At 36.8% G+C, this 25,786-nt stretch overlaps 1 pseudogene; it reads left to right on the top strand.

The window, feature by feature from the left end:
- The first annotated feature begins 24,678 nt into the window (after positions 1-24,678).
- LOC100033306 (dicarboxylate carrier SLC25A8-like) lies at positions 24,679-25,510 on the top strand (annotated as a pseudogene).
- The last annotated feature ends 276 nt before the right edge of the window (positions 25,511-25,786 follow it).

The raw sequence follows: 25,786 nt of genomic DNA, 5'->3' as shown, positions 1-25,786 counted from the left end.
TGCTGTTTTGGATGAATTGTTTAAATCTTCTTCCTAATTTCCTTTGCCCAGCATAGATTCTTTCAGCAAGTACTTGTAGTAATGACTGTTGATTTCAATTTTGGAGTATAGCAGCCTTATTAAGTATTGACTTTTTGGTCTCACTGAAGCCACCACAGTAGGTGCTGGCTGTGTTTTTTCTTCAATGATAAATAAAATACAGAATTTGCTTATCTTTATTTTAATTATTTTCATTATGCTTTACTCTAGAAAGTGGTAAGTGTTGTGACTAATTTATGCTTACTTCAGCTCTTTTATCTGTCTTTTCAGTTTACCATCACTTATCATTTTAAAATATTTCAAATTTCAACATTGAAGAAAATTACAAAGAAAACTAAAGAAAAAAATAAAACCATGTTGAGATATGATCATTTTAATAGATGCAGAAAAACCTTTTGACAAAATACAACACTCATCCCTATTAAAAACACTAGAGAACATTGAAATAAAAAAATGGAACATTCCTCAAAATTATAAATAGTAGTAGTAGTAGTAGTCTCTCGATGACTGAGAATGACTATTGTCTTTGTGCATTATCATCTATTGATGTACCCTCATGTGGCTTTGAAGTCCAAAGACTGAGGCACAGAGTGTGTGGCCCATGGGGCATGGGACGCCAGTTGTTACGGGAGGTGCGGTTGTGGCCTGGTGTCGGCGTTCACGCGCAGCGGCAAGACATCGACGTCGCTCATCTTCAAAGGTGGCGGCTGCATGGTTAATGTGGGCTCTCCAGCTGCTTCTATCAGAAGCAGCAGGTTCTAGTTGCTTTGGTGTAATGCCAGCCCACTTCAAGTTGGACTTTAGCTGATCCTTGAATCTTTTCTTTGGTCAGCCTTGTTTCCTGAGTCCAGCTGACAGTTCACCAAAGAATACCTGTCTTGGTATTCGCTGTGGGTCCATGCGGATGACGTGTCCAGACCATCATAGCTGGGTTTTGAGGACCATGACTTCGATGCTGGTGGAGTTGGCTCTGTTGAGGTCTTCCTGGTTGTTGATTCGGTCCTGCCATCTGATCCTCATGATTGACCCGAGGGAGCGTTGGTGGAATTGCTCCAGCTGTTTCATGTGCTTCCGGTACAGAGTCCATGTCTCACCACTGTACAGGAGCGAGCTGAGGACCACTGCATTATACACTTTGAGCTTCGTCGCAGTGCTTACACCGCTGTGTTGGAGGACTTTGGAGCGCAGCCGTCAGAGTGCCTGGCTGGCCTTTTGGATCCTGGCATTAGAGACCCGTCTTGGCGATGGTGCTGCCCAGGTACTTGAAAGTGTTGACGTTAGAAAGCTGCGTGCCGTCGATTGTAATGCACGGCTGGTTCGTTGGCCTCCCTGGTGCAGGTTGGAACAGCACCTCTGTTTTGCTGAGGCTAATGGTCAGGCCAAACAGTTTTGTTGTGGTAGAGAACCTGTCCACAATGGTTTGGAGATGATTTTCTTGGTGGGCCATGAGAGCACAGTCATCTGCAAAGAGAGCTTCCAGGATGAGTCTCTCTGTTGTCTTTGTTTTTGCAGTCAGGCAGCGAAGGTCAAATAGTGAGCCATCTAGTCGGTATTTGATGTAGACGCCCAGGTCTAGATCCGTCACAGCATGTCGTAATACTTGGGTGAAGTATAGGTTGAATAGTACCAGAGCAAAGACACAGCCTTGTTTCACGCCATTGGAGATGTTGAAGTGATCAGAAGTCTCTCCACCAGATAGGACTTCCCCTGTCATGTCAACATGAAAGAGCTGGATCAGTTTGACAAATTTTGCTGGGCAACCGAGCTTGCTAAGGATCACCCACGATGCGCCCCTGTTCACTGTGTCAAAAGCCTTTGTCAGGTCTATGAAGACAATGACTGAAGTGTTCTTTCCACCTGTTGCTGATGCCTTTTTTATCTTTTATGAGAGTGTCACCGTCAAAGGATAGCAAGGGAGTGGTGGTGGGTTTTAATGGCCCATAGACAATCTTGAGGGCACTAAAAAATTGTTTGTAGTTTTTCATATCAGCAAAACGCTGGATTTCTTCTGCCTTTTTTTCCCACCATCAGTCTTGCATCTTCCTGATCTCACGCTGTGCCGTGGCTTGGAGAGACTTGAATCTGTCCTTTTTAGGAGCAGAGTTTGGGTTATTTTGCCACTCCATAAAGGCTTTGTTCTTTTTGCTCAACAGGTCTTCAATAGCAGTGTTGTTCTCATCAAACCAATCCTGGTGGTTGCGTTGTTTGGGGCCTAGGACTGCCTTTGATGTTTCCTTTACTGCGTCTCTGAACTGGTTCTATTTCTCGGTTGAGCTTCCAGTGAGTGGTCCCTTGGCAGACAGCTTGTCGTCCAGGCAGGACTGGAATATTTGCAAATAAGATGGATCTCTAAGATGACTCACGTTGTAAAATGCGTGAACTGTCTGGGCACGTTTTGGATGGCGACACGCAATGCACATTTGAAGAGTCCCTCTAACCAATTGGTGGTCTGTCCAGCATTCAGCTCCTCTCATGGCTCTGGTGATCTATACATCCTGGATGTCTCGCCAGCTTACAATAGCTGGCTACAATAGTAGTAGTAGTAGACTACAATAGTAGTCAATGTAGTCAATGAGATGCCACTGTTTTGATCATGGGTGCATCCATGTTGTTTTATATTTGTTCTATCTAAAACCATCAGCAAGCATCATCTACAATGGAAATAAGCTAGAAGCCTTCCCAATAAGATCAGGAGTGAAGCAAAGATACCCATTACCACCACTACTATTTAATATTGTACTTAAAATGCTAGCTATAACAATAAGAGAAAATGAAATTGAAGGAATAAGAGGAAATAAAGCTATCACTTTCTGTAGATTATATGATGTTATACTTAGAAATTCCTAGAGAATCAACCAAAAAGCTAATCAAAACAATTATAAGTTTTAGCCCAAGTTGCAGGATATAAAATAAACACACAGAAATCATCAACATTTATCTATACTACCTATAAAGTCCAACAAGAGATATAAAGAGAAATGTCATTTAATGTAATTGTAGATAATATAAAATACCTGGGAGTTTACCTACTAAAACAAATCCAGGAACCATATAAACAAAACTACAAAACAATTTTGACACAAATAAAATCAGATCTAAACAACTGGAAAAACATTAATTACTCATGGGTAGGCCAAGCCAATATAATAAAAATGGAAATTTTACCTAAATTAATTCACCTATTTAGTGCATTCTAATCAAACTATTCAAAATTATTTCAAAAAGCCAGAAAATATAATAGTAACATGCATCTAGAAGAACAAAAATCCAAGGGTATCAAGGGAATTAATAGAAAAAATATGAAAGAAGGAGGCTTAGATGTATCAGATCCCAAACTGCATTAGAAAGTGGCATCCAAAAAACAATCTGGTAGTAGTTCTGAAACAGAATAATAGCTCAGTGAAATAGATTAGGCACTCAAAACAGAGGAGTAAATTACCATAATAGCCTAGTGTTTGACAAACTCAGAGATCCAAGCTTTTGGAAAAAAGACTTCATTATTGGACAAAAACTGTTGGGAAAATTGGAAAACAGTAAGACAAAAACCAGGTGCAGATTAACAGCTCACTCAATATACCAAGATAAAGTCAAATTGGATATATGATTAGAAATAAAAGGTGATATAAACAAATTATGAGAGTATTGAGTAGTTTGCCTATATTATCTATGGATAAGAGAAGCATTTATGTCCCAAAAAACAAGAGAACATCACCAGATGTATTATAAAAACTGACTATATTAAATTAAAAAGCTTTTTTCACTAACAAAACCAATGCAACCAAGATTAGAAAAAATTTTATAGCAAGTGCCTCTGACTAAGGCCTCATTTCTCAAATATAGAGAGAACTGAGTTAAATTTATAAGAATACAAAGCATTCTCCAATTGACAAATGGTCAAAAAATATGAACAGGTAATTCTCAGATGAAGACATTAAAACTATTTTTAGTCATATAAAAAGTGTTCCAAATCACTATTAATCAAAGAATTGCAGATTAAAACAACTGAGGTGAGGTGAGGTACCACCTCACACCTATAAGTTTAGTTAATATGATAAAAAAAAAAGGAAAATTACAAATGTTGGAGTGGATGTGTTAAAATTGGGACACTAATACATTGTTGATAGAATTGTGAATTGATGTAACCATTCTGGAGAGCAATTTGGAACTTGTGAATTTCAAAACCCTTATCAGACCATTCTTTAGAAGATGTGATTTAGCTATTTCCTGATCAGTAACAATGGAGATACTTGGAATAACAGAATCAGGTCTTAGAGACTCTGCATTCTCCATCCTACTCAGTTTGACAAGATTTTTAAGGTCTGCATCAAACTAAAGATTTAATTTGTCTGAGGAGATGGCCTTCAACAGACATGTGCAAAAAAAAGAACAGACCTCTGGGCTGTCCTAAGTCAAGCTAGGTCCTCATTGGTACACATGAGATGCAGAAAGATGATGTAAAAACATCCATATAAAGACGTCACTTCCTGCCTCATGTCTCTTTCCCTGGAGAGACTACTCTGGCTGGCAGTGTGTTAAGCGTTCCAACATCTTGGAGTATTGAATGATGAGTTTGCCCTAGAGCTGACTTCAGGCTCAGGCATCTTAGCTAAGCCTCTTTGGAGGTCAAGCTGATTCTTTCCTCCTTCACACTCAAACCCTTACTTTCTAGATCGCCTATCTTCCTGTCTGGTATTAGCCCTTTCTTTCCTCCTTCTTCTTAAAATCTTCTCTACTATATCAATTAAATCACCATAAAATTTGGCAGCTGACTTGGATATTTTATTATTTGGGATTCACCATTTACAAACTGTGCCCAAAAGACCATCAAACTCTATAGATCCTTTTAGCTAGCAATAATAATACAAGTTCTATATCCCAAAGACATCAAAGATAGGGTAAAAAGAGACATAGTTGTTCAAAAATATTTATGGCATCTATTTTGGTGGTGGCAAAGAACTAGAAACTAAAGGGTTGTCCATCAATTGGGGAATGACTAAACCAACTGTGGTATATGATTGTAATGGAATATTTTGTGCCATTAGAAATGAGGAACAGGACAATAACAAAAAAAAACTTGGACTTACATGAAATGATGCAAAGTGAAGTGAGCAGAACCAGGAGAATATTGTACACAATAACAGCAATAATGTACAATGATCACCAATGAATGAATGAACTTTTATTAGCAATTCAAGACTTCAGAACAACCCCACAAGACTCAGGCTATCCACCAATATAGAAGTGCTGGGAGCCATCAAAGACCATGCTGCTTGACATGATCAAACTTGGAAACAAAGGAGGACTGCAAAGCAGCCCCCAGGAAGGATGGGAACATCCACTGAAACCCCCCTAAGTAACTTTCCTTATTAACATTGCCTTATTATTGGAATTGCTATGATTATTATTCTTACCTAGCCCCAGGAAAAATAGATGAGAGTAACATGCTTGCAGGGTTAATGCAGATGTCCAACTATATCCCCCCAGAATATTACCAGGAGATCCCACTTACAAAATTAAACCTACGGATTCTTATATACACACTTAGATAGGACCCTCTTTTCTAGGCATAAAATCTTCTGCCAAATCTGTGCTCTGAATTCCCCAACTTATATCTGGGTCATGTTGATTCTACCCTCTGACCCTGCACTTAGCAACAATGTTTTGTTGACTATCTCCTTTGGCTTTGTGTCTGTTGTTAGGTTCTATGGAAACAGGTTGAATAGAAAGCTGTGCCCCATCCATCATTCCACAAACACCGTCCCACCTCCAAGACCCCATTCCCTGTGGAAGGCTGGACCACCCTACAGCATTGAAGGAACTGTTGGAATCTAAACCCAGAATGAAGCATACTACTCTTTTTTCTTCAATGAATTTTTCTGTAGTGTAATATGTGTCTTCTTTCAGAACTTGATGAACATGGAAATATGTATTATTTGACAATACATGTATAGCCTATATCATATTACCTATTGTCTTGAGGAAGGTAGTGAGGGAGAGAACATGGATTACAAAATATCAGAAAACAATTATTAAAAACTGTATCAACATGTAAAATTAAATAAAAAATTTAAAAACCAAATCTACTACATCATAGGTATTTTTAATCCAAGTCTCCTAGATATAAAACTCAATACCTTCTCCACTACAACAGCCTGTCTCTCTAAATTTATTCCCAAGATATTTCATAAAAATGTATAGCAAGAAGATATCAAACAAAACTAGAAAAAAGTGTTAAATTTTATCTTCAAAGTTTATAGTGAAATTTTAAAATTTTTACCATTCCAAAAGAATCCGAAGAAATTTTCTATTTCTGGATGGAATGGCTTCCTGATGGCTAAGAGGATCATGTAAACATTTTTCTGTTTGAAGAGTCTTCTCTTAATACATAGCACATATGCATTTAAAAATATATTTATTTATTGGAGGGGATGTGGCAAAATTGGGACATTAATGAATTAAGATGGAGTTATGAATTGATCCAATCATTCCGGAGGGCAATTTGGAATTATGCCCAAAGGGCACTAAAAGATTGTATTCCCTTTGACCTAGCCATAGCACTGTTGGATTTATACCCCAAAGAGATAATAAGGAAAAAGACTTGTACAAGAATATTCATAATTGTGCTCTTTATAGTGGCAAAAAATTTGAAAAGTGAGGCGATGCCCTTTAATTGGGAAATGGCTGAACAAATTATGGTATATATTGGTGATGGAATACTATTGTGCCCAAAGGAACAATGAACTGGAGGAATTCCATGTGAACTGAAAAGACCTCCAGGAAGTGATGCAGCGTGAAAGGAGCAGAACCAGGAGAACATTGTACACAGAGACTGATACACCGTGGTACAATAAAATGTAATGGACTACTCTACTAGCAGCAATGCTAGTAGACAATTCTTAGGGACTTATGAGAAAGAATGCTATCCACATTCAGAGGAAGAACTGTGGAAGTAGAAACACAGAAGAAAAACAACTCTTTGATCACATGGGTCGATGGGGATATGATTGGGGATATGGACTCTAAATGATCATCCCAGTGCAAACATCAAGAACATGGAAATAGGTTTTGATCAACGACACATGTAAAACCCAGTGGAATTGTGTGTCGGCTATGGGAGGGGCTCAGGGAAGGGGAGGAAAAGAACATGATTCTTGTAATCACGGGAAAATGTTCTAAATTGACTAAATAAATAAAATTTAAATATATATGTACATATATTTATACAGATAAATATTTATAAGGAAATTTATCGATGTCTTTCCTTTTAATATTGGAATCATTTTTAAGATAAATTCTTGCCCTTTGGAATTTAACCTCCAATATAGCAAGAAAAAATAATAGTGGCCACATCTGATAATATATTCAACATTCTTCTCCTTCAAGCCTCCATTTCTCTACTGAGGAACAAGTATTGTTCATTTTCTGTTTTCTTTAACCAGGGTTATGTACTACAATGTCTGAGTTTTACTGCCTTTTAGTCTTCTTTTCATTTATATCATTATACTCATTCTTGTATTATATGCATATTGTTCTGATTTTACTTCATTTACTTCATTTTACTTCATGTATAGCAGTTCAAATAAAAGTTTGAGTGTTTCTCTGAAATTCTCATTTTATCTTTATTTATTACAGGACAATCATATTATATTACAATGACATGCCACTTAGCCATTACCAAATAAATAGGCACTCATCTTGTTTCTAATTCTCTACCAAAACACTCCAAAAAAATGGATGCTATAAATATGTTAGTAAACAAGAGGGTCTTCTTTTTGTCTTTGACATTCTTGGGATGTGTGCCCCATCAAATATTTACTGGGATAGAGGATATGAAAATTTTATTCATTTTCATTGCATAATTCTGGAAGTGTTTAGAATAGCTCAACCAAATCACAGCTCCACTAATGTGTTCATATGCCTTTCTGTAGTACTTCAAATATTTGTGACTATTTCTATGCTTCGTCCTCTTAGGCAATTTGTTCATAAAAACAAATCAGAGTTTTTTATTTAATTTTTATTTTTCTTACTATTGATGATTTGGAACATGATTTTATGTGGTAGTGCTTTGTTTGCCATTCTTTCCATAGCCTTAACTACTTACTGAAATAACAGAAGATGTTGGAATCAACACTATGTATTGGTTCCAAGGCAGAAAAAGAGTAAGGCTTAGGCAACTGGGGGTAAGTGACTTGCCCAGAGAGATGAAGTAACTTAGTCCAGTTCCTTCCATCTAACTCTAGACCTGGCTCTCAATTCACTGAGCCACTTAGCTGCCCTGTTCCCTATCTTTCTTAAATGATGTGACCTTTTATATTTCAGTTCCTATCCATTTTGATCTTATCGAGTTTTATGATATAAAATATCAGTAGTTCTAATATTGTATGATGCACCAAGGATGGCCAGTGTTGGACTGAAGATTTGTCTTCTGAGTAGCCACTGAACTAAGTTTGAAGAGGCTCATCAGCAGATTGTCTGCATAGAGAAGAATTTATCAACCTCACTAACTCATGAACACCTTTTAACAAGGCGTAAAGGAGTTATGATCTGTGTCAGTGAAAGGAGTACCTATACTGGTGAAGGCACAGATCCTTGAAATCTGAAATAAAAAAAGGACCATTAAGTAAGTATCACATAAAAACAGGTCTATTCCTCCAACTATGCTGTCTAATTTGTTCCTTCAAATAATAGGCTAGCCTGGGGGAAGAAGGATATCTAATGCATATCTAAGTCAATATAAACACAGGATGAAAATGGAAAAATTCTATCATTTATGAATGTCTCTATATATTCAGACAACTGGAATTGTATAGGCACTGATGATCAAATTTTCCTTTCTTCTTTTCTTCCTTTCTTTGTCTCTTCCTATTTGTTATTTCCTTCTTTTCCCCATTTTTATTTAGTTTCCTTCTTCATTTTCTTTCTCCCTTATTCCTTTTTTCCCTTTCTTCTTCCCCTATATTAGGTTTCTTGAATGACATATCTCTGTTTACTACTGAGTTTTTAGTTCACTAAGAGCCTACTTTTTCAAATGAATTATTTTCTTTCCATGTTACATATTTGACATCTTCGAAATTTAATTTATTGAACCTATGTGTAAAACTTTGCATTGAATTATGTAAATGCATTACCCTCAGTGTCCTTATTTGCAAAAAGTGAATTATGATAGCACCTCTCTGGCACTTGTCTCAGGTAAAAAAAAAATCCTACATAGGGTTCTGGAAGTAAGTATAATTCTAACACTTGGTTGGAGGTACCTCTATCATGAAAATTTATTGAGGATTTATTTTCTTGTCTATCACACTCAACCAAAAAATGCCATGACTGTTTTTGATCATATAACATTATCTTTTGCACATAGAAAATAAATGGCAAAAACTCTCTTTAAACATGGTGTGTATGTATGAGTGGGTCTATAGTAATTTTATTTGTCATTGGGAAGAACTAGATATATTTGTGTGTGAATTCATGAATCTGGTTCATTATTAATGACAGTGCAATATAATGTGTGCTGGGCTTAGAATTAAAGGACTTGGCCTTGAATCTCAACTCCACTAATATTTGATCATCATTCTTGAGTATGCAACACTCTCCTACGACATTAAAAAAATTTGGCTAGGAAGGAAATAGTCCCTGCCAGAAGGAACTTACAATTTGACTGAAGCCTATAAATGTCAACAGACTTCAAACAGGACAGGATCAGAATTTTAACAGTGAAAATAAAAGAAATAAAGACTTTCCCTCCTTTTTTAGACTGAAATCTAGGCCAACAATTTCTTATTGAAGACAAATGTCAGACATCTTAAATGGGTATTTAATTTAAGAGTCTTAAATGTTAGTTTTTAATCAAATAGCGTGTTAAAAGAGAGAGACTGGGATCTAGAGAAACTGGCAATTTAAATAGAAATGAATTCCTAAACAATATTCATGTGTGCCTTAAAATTTTGCCTTAAATGAGCCATGTAATAGTCTCTTAATAAAAGAAGAGACATATATACATATCCATTCATCTATCTATATATACATACTTATCTATATTCATTTCCACAGTAGGTAGTCATCATCCAATGGATGCACCTTTCAAACCTCAGCACATTCCAGTTGTAGGTGCAGTAGTAGTTATGCCACCAAATGTACTCCCTGTTGTGAATTATTGCTTATATAATAATATGCTCAGCTGAGTAGCGGTCTAATGATTTGCAATCAGCAATGCATTCTCCTGATTCAGCTGATGTCTCAGCTTCTCCCCAGTATTCATTAAGTAATTTTTTGATATTTATGTTCCACACTTACACTTTGTTTTCTAGTATTGTGGTTGGTGTAGGAAATTACTGACAGCTAAGTTTAATCACTGCAAAGAAGAAATTCAGTTCATTATGTATTTGTTTACATTTTATTATTTGAAAACTGCCTTGTGAATCATTGCCTATGATCTGATGTTTCTCTGTGTGTCTGTATATGTGTCTGCATGTGTATATAGGTGGGCAAGGCAGTGGATGGAGAGAGGGGGATGTCATTGATCTCAGAGCAACTTAAATAGGAGAATAGAGATTAACCTGAGGTCTGAAAGGACAGATCGCACTGATTTGTAATCTTAGTCTTTCTTTTTACCTGTTTTTTTTTATGGAAATCAAAGAAGAATGAATAGATCTACAAAGGGCCTGATAGAACATCCCATTCTGCTCTTATTTCATAGACAAAAATACTAGAACCAAGACAGGTTATGATTTTCTCAATTCTCAGTGATGGAACCAGAATAAAATACAGATCTCCTAACTTTTAGTCCATCTCATTACACCAAGAATTAGTAATATTTAAAAAGTATTAAAATTTTTGAATGAATAAATGCATAAGGATGAGAGCAGAGAATGGAAATAGATCTAAAGTTAAATTTCTAGTGTTAAAAGTTTTAACCAAATGCCAAGAGCCAGGGAAAGAGACTTTGTAGGAATGATGTTTCCAGATAATTTAAAAATGAGCCAGAAATATTCACTAAACAATTAATTCCAGTTTATTGAAAAAACAAAGAATGAACAAGCCTTGTAGTCATAACTCCTGGACAACAGGGACTTCAGTGTATATGTGTCAAACGAGCACCGAATATACTACTAACATGTCATAAATATTAAATGACAATTACATTTCCAAGAAAATTCAATGAGAAGGGGGAAAATCATCAGAGAATACACTTTCAATTTCTTAAAAGTTTTATTTCCTTTTATTTCCTCCACTTGAAAAGGGCAGTAAAAAAGCAGTAAAAAAAATGTCTTTAAACACAACATGGAGTTGCATACAGAATTAACAAATATAACAGCATTATAGAAATCACATAGGATAAGGGAAAAAAGGGCCACCACACACCTTTGTTTTAGCAAGACTCATTAGTATGCAATAGAATAAGCAATGGGTTCCAAATTCTAACTCAAAACAGTAATAAATCAAAGGAATAAGATGAAAAACGATGGGATCAGCAACAGCGGTAGTTATTACCATGTGCACCTGCTGGGGAAACAAAGAAATCTGCAGAAGAGACATTTGAAAAAAATTACAACACAGAGAGAAACCAAGAGTAAAGAAATTAATTTGGAAGTGGCCAGCAAGAAATCATTACCTTTAGATGTTTTGGGTGTTCTTCACAGAAAGAATCAAGAAAAGGGCAAATGTGGAACCAAGACTTCCAGGTAGCTACTATAAGACTTGGATTATAGAACCAACTGTCTCCCTGGGATTATGTGTATCTATGAACATGTACATATGTGTGTGTTTGTGTTTCTTGCTTATATAATGGATATATTTAATGGAATCCACTGTTTTTTTCCTGTGTTTTGAAGATAGAGTTGAAATGAGATTGTTGGAGGAATTATATATGGGGAGGCAAAGATTCAGTTATCTCCAATAAGGAAACTGAAGAAGTGATTAAATAGAAGAAAATCCCTAATAAAATTAAGAAAATGGTATGGTTTAAATGTGATAACAAATAAGTATTTCTGTGATTAAAAATAACTAACCAGCTGAAAACTAACATAGTTTATTCCATTTGATGTTGAATGTCATAAAGCATCTATTGATGTTTTAAGTTGACTGGCTAGTGGTTTATATATGCACGCATTCACTTTATACATATATATGAAATAAAATTTTCTAAATCCAGGTCTACCTGTAGGTGACTGTTTGCAGTGGATTCCATTTTCGCTCAGCCATCATAATTGGAAATTATAGAATGCTCTATTAGATTGCTCACAACCAGTCTGATTTGGTCATTTAGGATGATAAAAATTATACACGCTCCTTTTATTTTCCCTGTTTTATGACCAAATCAGATTGACTGTGCAGCCATCCAACTGATTACTTAGCAATGCACTGGGCATTAGTCGATTCAATACCATGTACCAAAAAAATTATAATCTATCATGCACACTGATGAATACAATGATATCACAGGAAGATAGCACTTTCTGAATCAAAGTCTCTGACCTCTGAGATAAAGAGAAATCACTGCTTAACCTTTTCCCACAGCCTCAAAAATGACAAAACAGACTTCCAGCATGGTGGCATGTGGCAGTCTAGAAGCGGGACTCTTTCTCTCCCCAGAACCCACGGAAATAGAATACTCCAAAAGACCATTAAAAACATTTTCATAAGAATAGAGGGACCCTACAGTAGGGTGCAGCATTGAAGGTACATGGGATTTGGGCATTTCCACACTATAAGAGGGTTAAAAAGCTCCCACCCAAACGTGAGCTGATCTACCCTCCTCCACCCAACCTATGGAGCCAGAATCAGAGCCAGCATGCACCAGAATCAGCGAGTGAGCGAGGGGCACCTCTAGAGCAAGCAAGAGGCACCTCTAGGTCCCTGGGATTTGACTAAGACCATCAAAGATATACCCCTGAGAACAGCTACACTGGAAATCCCAGCAGGCAGGAGAGTGCAGACCATGGGCACTCCCCAGAAGGTAGCGCAGAGCTGCAAATGGCTGTGGTGATTCGAGAGCTTGCCTCAGGCAAAATCCTTGCTCCTTAACTCCACACACAGAGAACCTGCCCAGCTCACTCAGATCTCTGACTAAAAAGGGAAGGTAAATCCCCCACAGTGATGGCTAATAGTGCACAGGAGTCCCAAACTCCCTCCAAGAAAAGCAAGAAAAAAAAAAGGCAGTGACCCTCAAAAATTTTTACAGAGGAAAAACCTAGGTTACAGAAGAAACACAGGAGGAAATTCAAACAAAGATAAAACATCCTTAAAAAATGGAAATTTTCCACAAGCTCTGAAAGAATTTAAATCGGAGCTTATAAAAAAGATGGAAGCCTTCTGGCAAGAGAAATGGGAAAGTGTTCAAAAAGAAAATCAAAAATTATAGCAGAGAACCAAAAAATTATAACAGAAAATCAAAAGGATAAAGCAGAAAACCAGGCCTTAAAGAATCAGAATTGAGCAACTGGAAACCAATGATCTTGAAAAACAGCAAGAATTAATAAAGCAAAGTCAAAAGACTGACAAAGAAAGAAGAAAACATAAAATATCTCACTTACAAGGTGACAAATCAGGAAAACAGAGGAAGGAGAGACAATTTGAGAATCATTGGTCTACCTGAAAAGCCAGAAATAAATAGAAATCTTGACATCATACTACAAGCAATCATCCAAGACAATTGCCCTAATGTTCTTGAATAAGGGGGAAAAATAGACATTAAAAGAGTTAATAGAACACCCTCTACACTAAATCCCAAAAAGGCAACTCACAGGAATGTAATTGCCAAATTCCAGAGCTTTCAAGCTAAGGAGAAATTCTATAAGAAGTCAAAAAGAGATAATTTAATTCAGATACCAAGGAGCAACAATCAGGATCACACAAGACCTGACAGCTTCCATACTAAAGGACTGCAAGGCCTGGAACACTATATTCAGAAAGGCAATAGAACTGGGACTTCAACCAAGAATTACCTGTACATCAAAACTGACTATATACTTCCAGGGGAAAATATAGGCATTCAAAAAAATAGAAGATTTCCAAGTATTTGTAAAGAAAAGACCAGAACTAAATGGAAAGTTTGACATTCAAAGACAAAGATGAAGAGAAACATGAAAAGGTAAATAAGAAAAAGAGGGAAAAGGAGAAAAATGTTTTTTTTTTTTATTTAAACTCTCTTCTTTAAGGGCTTCAATGAGATCAAATTATGTATATTAATATATGGGGATTGTTATTTGTAACTCAAAAATTGTATTCATTATTATAGCAATTAGAAGAATCACTCATAGGAAAAGATTGGGGCATTAAGGGCTATAAGATGATATGCAAAAATAAAAAAGGGTGGGGGGCAGAATTGAAGACAGTACCAAGAGACGCTTAAAGAAATAAAATAAATAGAATAATCTTTTTCACACAAAGATACACAGGGAAAGGGGAGGGGAAGAATATTCTCATAAGAAGGAGAGGAAGAGAGTGCTAATAGGTAATACTTAAACCTTACTCTCAGTGAAATCAACTCTGAGAGGGAAGAGCATCTAGATCCATTGGGATCTTGAATTCTATCTTATCCTACAGGGAAAGGGAGAAGGGAAAACTAAGGGGCCTAGGGGGAGGGAGTACAAAAAGGGAGGGAAGGAGAGGGGGGGAGGGAACCTAACAGACCCTAAAAAAAATAACAAGAAGGGAACAAAAAGGGTGGGACCAGAAAGGGAAGCATATTAAGGGAGGGGATTAGGAGGATCGATTAAAAGTAAACCACTGCTTTAAAAGGATATAGCAAAAGAAGAAAGGACAGAACAAGGAGAGGATATCAAAATACTAGGGAATTCACAAGTGACAATCATAACTTTGAACATAAATGGGATGAACTCACCCATAAAATATAGATGATTAGGAGAGTGGATTAGAATCCAAAATTCTACCATATCTTGTCTACAAGAAACACACATGAGGCAGGCAGATACTCACAAGGTCAGAATTAAAGGTTGGAGCAAGACCTATTGGGCCTCAACTGATAGAAAGAAGGCAGGAGTTGAAATCATGAGATCTGACAAAGCCAAAGTAAAAATAGACCTGATTAAAAGGGATAGTGAAGGTAAACACATACTGATAAAAAATGATGTAGATAATGAGGAAATATCACTAATCAACATGTATGCACCAAATGGTATAGCACCCAAATTTCTAATGGAGAAACTAGTAGCATTGAAGGAGGAAATAGATAGTAAAACTATACTAGTGGGAGACCTGAACCTACCACTATCAAATTTAGATAAGTCAAATAAAAAAATAAATAAGAAAGAGGTAAAAGAGGTGAATGAAATCTTAGAAAAAATTAGAGTTAATAGATATATGGAGAAAATAAATAGGGGAAAAAAGGAATACACCTTCTTTTCAGCAGCACATGGTACATTCACAAAGACTGATCATATACTAGGTCATAAAAACATAGTATATGAATGCAGAAAAGCATATACAATAAATGCAACCTTTTCAGATCATAAGGCAATAAAAATAATGATCAGTAAGGGTACATGGAGAGCCAAATCAAAAATTAATTGTAAATTAAACAATATGATTCTCCAAAATTGGTTAGAGAACAAATCATAGAAGCAATAATTTCATTGAAGAAAATAACAATGATGAGACATCCTTTCAAACTCTATGGGATGAAGCCAAAGCTGTACTCTGGGGGAAATTTATATCCTTGAGTTTATATATTAACAAATAGGGAGGGCAGAGGTCAAGGATTTGGACATGCAAATCAAAAAAACTTGCAAGCGAACAAATTAAAAATCCCCAGGAGAAAAACAAATTAGAGATCCTAAAAATAAAGGGAGAAATTAATAAAATCAATAGTGATAGAACTATTGAACTAATAAATAAGACTAGAAGCTGGTATTTTGAAAAAAACAAATAAAATAGAAAAAGTACTGATCAATCTAATAAAAAAAACAAAGAAGAAAAGCAAATTAACAGTATCATAGATAAAAAGGGTGACCTCACCTCTAATGAAGAGGAAATTAAGGCAATCATTAAAATTTTTTTGCCCAATTATATGGCAATAAATATACCAAACTAGGTGATATGAATGAATATCTACAAAAATATAAATTTTCTAGATTAACAGAAGAAGAAATAGAATTATTAAATAATCCCATATCAGAAAAAGAAATTGAATAGGCCATCAAAGAACTCCCTAAAAAAATCCCCAGGGCCTGATGGATTCACAAATGAATTCTACCAAACATTCAAAGAACAGCTAATCCCAATACTACACAAACCATTTGACATAATAAGCAAAGAAGGAGTTCTACCAAATTCCTTCTGTGACACTAATATGGTACAGGTTCCAAAGTCAGGCAGGCCAAAAATGGAGAAAGAAAACTACAGACCAATCTCCTTAATGAACATAAATGCAAAAATCTTAAATAGGATACTAGCAAAAAGACTCCAGCAAGTGATCAGGAGGGTTATTCACTATGATCAGGTGGGATTTATACCAGGAATGCAAGGATGGTTCAATATCAGGAAAACCGTCCACATAATTGACCATATCAACAAGCAAACCAGCAAAAATTGCATGATTATCTCAATAGATGCAGAAAAAGCCTTTGACAAAATACAACACTCATTCTTATTGAAAACACTAGAAAGCATAGGAATAGAAGGGTCTTTCCTAAAAAATAATAAACAGTATTTATCTAAAACCATCAGCAAACATCATCTGCAATGGGGATAAACTAGATGCATTCCCAATAAGATCAGGAGTGAAACAAGGATGCCCATTATCACCTTTATTGTTTAACATTGTACTAGAGCAATTAAAGAAGAAAAAGAAATTGAAGGAATTGAAATTGGCAATGAAGAGACCAAGCTATCATTGTGGATGATATGATGGTCTACTTAAAGAATCCTAGAGAAACAACTAAAAAGCTAGTGGAAATAATCAACAACTTTAGCAAAGTTGCAGGATACAAAATAAACCCACATAAGTCATCAGAATTTCTATATATCTCCAACACATCTCAGCAACAAGAATTAGAAAGAGAAATTCCATTCAAAATCACCCTATACAATATAAAAAACTTAGGAATCTATCTGCTGAGACAAACACAGAAACTATATGAACACAACTACAAAACACTTTCCACACAACTAAAACTAGACCTAAGCAATTGGAAAAACATTAATTGCTCATAGGTAGGATGAGTTAACATAATAAAAATGACCATCCTACCCAAACTTATCGATTTATTTAGTGCCATATCCATCGAACTTCCAAAAGACTTTTTTACTGAATTAGAAAAAAAAAACATAACAAAGTTCATTTGAAAGAACAAAAGATCAAGGATATCCAGGGAGATCATGAAAAATAAATACAAAGGAAGGTGCCCTTCCTGTACCAGATCTCAAACTTTACTATAAAGCAGTGGTCATCAAAACAATTTGGTACTGGCTAAGAGACAGAAAGGAGGATCGGTGGAATAGACTTGGGGTAAGTGACCTCAGCAAGACAGTCTATGACAAACCCAAAGATCCCAGCTTTGGGGACAAAATCCACTATTTGATAAAAAAACTTCTGGGAAAATTGGAAGACAGTGTGGGAGAGATTTGGCTTGGATCAACACCTCACACCCTACACCAAGATAAACTCAGAATGGGTGAATGACTTGAACATAAAGAAGGAAACTATAAGTAAATTATGTGAACACTGAATGGTATACATGTCAGACCTTTGAGAAGGGAAAATTTTTAAAACCAAGCAAGACTTAGAAAGAGTCATGAAATATAAAATAAATAATTTTGATTACATCAAACTAAAAAGTTTTTATACAAACAAAACCAATGTAACCAAAATTAGAAGGGAAATAACAAACTGGGAAACAATCTTCATAACAAAAACCTCTGAAAAAGGTCTAATTACTCAAATTTACAAAGAGCTAAATCAATTGTACAAAAAATCAAGCCATTCTCCAATTGATAAATTGGCAAGGGACATGAATAGGCAATTTTCAGTCAAAGAAATCAAAACTATTAACAAGCCCATGAAAAAGTGTTCTAAATCGCTTATAATCAGAGAGATGCAAATCAAAACAACTCTGAGGTATCACCTCACACCTAGCAAATTAGCTAACATGACAGCAAAGGAAAGTAATGAATGCTGGAGGGGATGTGGCAAAGTTAGGACATTAATTCATTGCTGATGGAGTTGTGAATTGATTCCAACCATTCTGGAGGGCAATTTAGAACTATGCCCAAAGGGTGCTCAAAGACTGTCTGCCCTTTGATCCAGTCAAAGCACTGCTGGGTGCAAAGAGATAATAAGGAAAAATACATGTATAAGAATATTCATTGCAGTACTCTTTGTGGTGGCAAAAAATTGGAAATGAGGGGCTGCCCTTCAATTGGGAAGTGGCTGAACAAATTGTGGTATCTGTTGGTGATGGAATATTATTGTGCTCAAAGGAATAATAAAGTGGAGGAATTCCATGGGGACTGGAACAACCTCCAGGAAGTGATGCAGAGGGAAAGGAGCAGAACCAGGAGAACATTGTACACAGAGACTAATACACAGTGGTACAATCGAATGTAAGGGACTTCTCCATTATTGGCAATGCAGTGATCCTGAACAACCGGGAAGGATCTATGAGAAAGAACACTATCCACATTCAGAGGAAAAACTGTGGGAGCAAAAACACAGAAGAAAAACAACTGCTTGATTGCATGGGTCTAGGGGGATATAATTTGGGATATAGACCCTAAATGAATATCCTAGTGCAAATACCAACAGCTTGGAAATGGGTTCTGATCAAAGACACGTGTAATACCCAGTGGAATTGCACATCAGCTATGGGAGGGGGAGGGGAGGAAGGAATAGAAAATGATTTTTGTAACCACGTTATAATGTTCGAAATTGACCAAATACATAAATATATCACAAAAAAATGACAAAACAAAACACACTACCCCCATAAAAAAATTAATGATCTCTTTTAAAGAAACAATGTTCCTGAATAGCACAGACATTTCCTGGTGTTAACACTTTGACTGGTACCAGTCCCCATTAAAGTTCAATTTTTCCCATGGGATAAAGAGTTAATTTTCTAACTGATATGTTAATTCTAAGGAGTGACCCTGGAGACCCAGAAGAAGAATAAGATGCACATCTGTTCTTTCAACCAGCTCAACCCTTTATTGTGTGACCATGGAGAAGTGATTTCACTACTGGTCATCTATCAACTCCTTTAAATATTAGTACTTTTTTGAAACATGCAGATTACAATCTATCCATGTGTTCTCATTTAGAGTAAGTCCTGTTCATAAGCTCCATCAAACCGCACTGGGAATCTTACCCTAGTTCCTTGATATTGTGTCAATACCAATGGCATACAGGGACTCTTCATTGGTAATTCTATTGCTCTTGTTTCATAAATAGGCTGCTTTTCCTTGTTACCATTTATTTATCAGACTCTCTGTACCTTCTTCTGCACTTCTCTTTTGGGGTTTGGAGTTGGGAATCTAACAGGACTGTGAAGGCAGAGATTGGAGACTGAGTCATCTTCTTGTAAGGTTTTTGGGTCAAGCCCTGTAGGGTTGAAGATAGTGTCCTGGGTTCCAGAAGGAGCCCCCTTAAGCATGACAGAGCTGTGTAGGGGAGGAACTGGAGAAGAGAGAGTTAGCATGAGAGTGTTCTGGATGGAAACAATCTTCAGATGAATGCAATAAAAGTCAGAAATCTCCCAGATGGCCACAGGTTCTTAGTATAGTCCTTGACATCCCATAAGCATTTAATAGATGTTTGTTGACTGACTGACTAGTGGAAACCTTGTTTTTAATATAGCTTAATATGGGATGAGGAAAAGCTAAAGCTAAAAAGGGAAAAGGGCCAAAGAACATTGTAATGATGAGGAGCCTGAAAAACCATTCCTGGGAATTCCTAAACCATTCATCTCTGCACTCCCTAATACCATGCATCCTCACATTCACCTTGGGCATTTTCTGGCCATCTGTTACTACTGTTGCTGTTTCTCCTCCCCAAAGAATAGAATATATGCCTAGATGAGCTAAGCCCCTTGGTTCTGTGTTCATTAGGACTAGGGGATGTCCTTTTCACTCTGGCTTCACTCTTATACCAACATGTAGCTTTTCTGCTCCCCCAACTTTCTACTTGCTGCTCTGACCCATAATCAAATTAATACTTCAATTGCCCTTAAAAGGATATGTTAGTGAACTGCCCCTTTTGTTCCACTCGTCAGTTATATGACTTCCCAGATTATGTCTTTTTGTCACTCCATTACATATGTTGTCTCATACATTACAATGTAAGCTACTTGAGTGCAAGAACTATATCACTGTATTTGTATCCTCAGTGCCTACTATAGTTCTTGACACATTATAAGAGCTTGATATTTTTAAAAAAATTTAATCAGTCATTAATTCCCTGATATCTTTTGGTTGTATAACTTGCTTGATATTAGTAATTAGTCATTAAACAAAATTATTTTTGCTGTTAGATTTTTAATGGAAATTTAAATGATTTCATAATACGAAGGACACACTTTGGTAAAGGAAAGCTTTTAAAGGGACATTTTACTACCCTGAATCAATTATTTTTTTCTACAATCAAACAAAAGTACAGTAGGATGTTATATTCCTTACAACTTTAGTTCACTTATATAACTAGGAATTTATGGCAAAATGTAGAATTTAATTTGTTAAAGCCTGCCAGTTTTCTCATGCCTCCATTAAGGATATATTCAATGCATGTATAGATTATTCCTATAAGAATCTTCTAAGAACTAGAACATAGATATATAAGTTAATAGTCATTGGAATTCTCTTGATTGCCTTTTTGGGGGTCTAAGATTTTTTTTTTCTAAGCATTTGGTATCCTCCCTTTTCTGTGGCACAATGAATAGAATGCCATGACTGATATCAGGAGCACAAGTTGTAAATTTGGCCAAGACACTTATTAAGTGTGTGACCCTAGGCAATTCTCTTAACCTCTGTCTCAGTTTCCTCATCTCTAAAATGAGGATAATAACAGAACCTACCTCCAAGGATTATTGTGAGGATCAAATGAGATAATAATTGTTCTATTAAAATATTAACTATTATTTCATATACTCTATCTAAATAATCTGTCAAGACTCACAAAAATGTGTTGCCTCCATCAAGGACTTTCTGAGTGTTTAATTACTTAGAATTGACTAACTTTCCATCTTTGTTTTCTTTTGTATCATTTCTAATTCCATATGTAGCATGTTGGAGGTTAGAATGGTAAAGTCTAAATGAGGTGATTTCCTTTGTTATTAATGGAGAAAAGAATTTCTTATAGAGAACTTTTTTCCATTGTTTCTTTTTTTTGTCCTCTTTCTAGTTTTATCTTTATATACTATTAGGTGGATATTGTACATGGAGATTTCTCATTAATATTTCTTAAAATTTATTTTTGATTCTATATTTTCTTTCTGTTTTTGAAACATTGTTAGTAAACTTTCCATCCCCACCCCCTGTAAAATTGTACAAACACATTTATAGTGATTTTTTTTGTTGCCATTGGCTAATCTACCTCTCTCCTTGTCAAGGATAAAAGTTGCTTGCTGATTGAGTCAACTTATGGGTAATGTTTAGTCTAGTTGCTATAGCAATTGATTTATACTGATGAAATTGTCTTGGGATATGGTAATAGTATGCATCAATGTCTATTCTTTCTTCCATGTCTCAGTCATAGTTTATTTCAATAAGTCAAGTTGAAAGTGATTCGGTTGTTTACCATATGTTCTCATATTTATCCTTTCCTCTAATTTGATATTGATTTTTTCCCTTAATGGCTTATAGTTTGAGTGTACACAGATAACTAATTCAAAAATCATTTATATATTGGCAATTATTCATTTCTTGTCTGTGAATATATACTCAGTTTTATTTATAGTGATGTTATTTGATGTCATGCCCAATACCTAAAAACTTTCTTCTTGAAAAAAAGTAATCATGATATAAGGTGCAGGGTTTCTGTGTCATTCATAGGATTTTGAAATCTCAATTTTCTCATACCTCAATAATATTTTTACAAGACATTTTTGCTGGATTCCTATATTTTGTGCTTACTTTTTCATACTACTGGTTAAGATGATAAGATATTCCATGAAATTATGTTTCTTATTGCTTTCACATGCATGATGAAGATAATATCCCCATTCATTTTTTTCCTTCACAAAAGGGAAGCCATGATACATACTTCCCTTCATCTATAGTTCTCTTTAATTTTCTATTTTCATTTCAACCAATAAATCAACAAGTATCTGTTATGTGATAAGCATTATTAAAGATGCTGGGAATACAATGACAAAGCCAAAAATGTTCCTTCCTTTCAGAAGATGTTTATCTAATGAGGGACAAAATAATGGACATAAGTAGGTGTGGACAAAATATCAAGAAGAAGGCATTAGTATATAAGGGTAATCAAGAAAAGTATAATGTAAAAATGTAGAACTTGAAGTAAATTTTGAAGAAAACAGGTTCTTATTAAGGAGGGATGAAATGAGAGCATTCTAGAGTGTCATGTGCAAGGAATAGTAAGAAGATAAGTTTCCTAAGTCATGGTGTGTATGGAAAGAATTAATGTATAATACTGGAAAAGGATGGGTTGGAGCCAGATTATAAGAAGTTTTTAAATTCAGAGTTTATAAGTGATCCTAGTGAGAATAAAGAATCATGGAGTTTCATCAGTAAGGGGGTCACATTATCCAATTTGGCTTTAATAAAATCATTTTCATGACTAGTGGAAGATGGATTCTAGCAGGAAGAGACTTGAGGCAAAGAGGTCATTGAAATAGCCCAGACAAGAGGTAATGAGGTCCTGAATCAGGGGAGTAGATGTGTAAGGTAAGAGAAAAAGAGAGATGTGATGATGATTGAAACAACAAAATTAGACAACTGAATTTGTGGGGTAAAGGATAGTGAAGAGTCAAGGATTTAAGTTGGGAACTTGGATGACCAAAAGTGGTAGCCTCAAGAGAGACAGGGGAGTTTAGAAGAGAGGTGGGTATTTAGAGAAAGATAATGAGCTCAGAGGGTAGCTAAATGATTCAGAGGACAGAACACCAGGTCTAGAAATGGGAAGTCCTGGGCCCAAATCTGGCCTCTTCCTAGCTGTGTGACTCCAACTGCCTAGTCCTAACAATTCTTCAGTCTTGGAATTGATAGTATCAATTCTAAGAAAATAAAGTGTATATATATATATATATATATATACACACACATATATATGTATGTGTATATATATGTGTGTGTGTGTGTATGTATATATATATATGTTACAGGAGCTTAGGGGAGATAATAGGACTAGATATATAGATATGAGGGGAATAATCATGGAGCGTATAATTAAACATATATTTGATTTTCAATATATATTTAATAATTAAACATATGAAATATTTATAGACAAAATATTTATATAACTCAGTTCCTTCTTTTTAATTCATATTCAGAGGGCCAAAAATTAAGCAAGTATTAATACATATACTAAAACCTATTTATGATGTTTTCTTCTACCCTTTTTACCAGTCTACAGCAAACAGGGCAGAAGTAGAAGGCAACAAGACTGAAGGACATTTAAAATTTTTCATCCTAGAGGCATCTAGGCAGTACTCTAGATAGAACATCAAGCCTAGAGTCAGGAGGTTCTGTAATATTTATTGAGGAAGAAGATGGGGAATTGGAAAAACAGGGAATATAGAAGGTTTGTAGCAGGGTATGGAGGAGTTGAGGGGAGAGAGGGAATATTGCTCAGTGAGGCAAAGGAGAGAGATGCCCCCTCCCAAGAGGCAGCAGCAGGGGTCCGATAAGTAATGTTTGTCACTGAATGACTGAACTAATGTTCAGCTCCCTCTATGCCCCAGAAAAGATAGTCCACTTATCTGACTGCGATATTCTAATAAGAGAAATGTTAATAACCAATTCAGATTGGAGAAGTGTCAGGAAAAAAGGGAAGAGGGAGGTCCCTATATAAGGTTGGAGTCTTCCTCAGCTTTGGAGCTGAGGCCAGGCCTCACAGGCTGGTGCAGGGTTTCTCCCACTCCCGTCCTCTGTGCTAGTTTTGTTAATTTCAGAATCTTAGCGGTAGACAGAAAGAACAGTTCTAACTTTCAGAACTGGTTGGGCCTGTGTCTTCAGGCTGAAGCAAGTAGAGGTACTCCACTCCAGACTGGGCTGAACAAGCTCCTTCCACCTCCAACAACAGGAAGGAAGTGCTAATCACAAGACCCAACTGCCACTCCCAGTTGCCCCTTCCCCCACCAACTGTCAGTCTTGTTTCCTTTCCACAGATCTCAGTTCCAATATGACCTCAGACATTTAGTGACCCTAATGTCTATTTCATTTTCTTGATCTCTAAAATAGAGTTAATAACAGCACTTTCATCACAGGATTTTTGGAAGGAGGAAATGAGATATTTATCAAGTGGTTATCACAGTGCCTAGCATATCAGAAGGACTATCTGCATACCAAGCTCCTGGGGCATGTAGGGCTCCTGCCTCAGCGGGGAGGAAGAGCATGCGCAGGCAGGCAGGCTGGCAGGCAGACTGGCAGGGGGTAGCTGCAGCTTTTGCAGAGCCCTTCCCCCCATATGGCTGGGGAGGAGAAGGGCGGGTTTCACATTGCAACATGGTTGGATTCAAGCCTATAGATCTGCCCCCCACATGAAATTCCTTGGAGCTGGTACTGTGGCCAGCATCGCTGACCTCATCATCTTCCCCCTAGACACAACCAAAGTCCAGCTGCAGATTCAGGGAGTCAGGGGGCCATTCATACTTCCTCTACCAGCGCCTAGTACCTGAGTGTCTTGGGCACCATTGTGACCCTGGGGAAGACTGAGGGCCCTGGCAACCTCTACGATGGGCTGGTGGCTGGATTGCAGTGCCAAATGAGTTTTGCCTCTGTCCGAATTGGCCTCTATGACTCTGTCAAGCCATTCTACACCAAGGAATGCAGGTATTGGAAGCTGCCTCCTGGCAAGCTGTACCACAGGGGCATTGGCAGGAGGTATAGACCAACCCACAGATGTGCTGAAGGTATGTTTCCAGGCCCAAGCTCATGCAATGGCAGCCAGAGGTACCAGGGCACAGTGGATGCCTAGAAGCCTCTCACCCAAGAGGAGGGGCTTTGGGCCAATGGAAAGGAACTTCACCCAATGTCACCTGCTATTGTCAACTGTGACCTTCCAGGACACTTCATTTTGGCCTTTGAGGCCGGCTTCTTCGCCACCATCATCACCACCACATGGATGTGGTCAAGATGAGATATATGAACTCTGCCAGTATGCCAGTGCTAGCCACTGCTCAGAAGGAGGGGCCTCAATCCTTCTACAAAGGGTCCTTGCCCTCCATTTGACCTTGCCCTCGGTTTGAGCTCCTGGAAAGTAGTGATGTTTGTCACCGATGAGCAACTGAAACAGGCCCTGATGGCAGCTCATGCTTCCTAGGAAATGCCTTTCTGAGCTCTCTCCTTCCAGCTTTCTGCCTTGTTCCCCCACCTTCCTTTTGAGTCCAGGCACTCCATCCCATTCCTTCTTATTTTTCCCCTTTTTCTCTCTTCCCCTGCCTCACCCATTACCCTCTTAAGAATTGGTCCCATCTAATTCCTTCTCCATCCCCCATCCTCTGCCATTGCAGCTTTACCCAGTTCTCAAGCGCCTTGTGTCCAATAAAGCTAGACCAACTGGCGGAAGACTGGGCAGGGCTCTAGCCCATATGAATCAGAATCAGAGCAGTGC

The sequence above is a fragment of the Monodelphis domestica genome, chromosome 1 (assembly GCF_027887165.1).
Source record: "Monodelphis domestica isolate mMonDom1 chromosome 1, mMonDom1.pri, whole genome shotgun sequence".
In the NCBI taxonomy this organism is placed as follows: Eukaryota; Metazoa; Chordata; class Mammalia; order Didelphimorphia; family Didelphidae; genus Monodelphis; species Monodelphis domestica.
The sequence above is the reverse complement of the archived record's forward strand: the minus strand, read 5'-3'. Positions and strand labels throughout refer to the sequence as shown.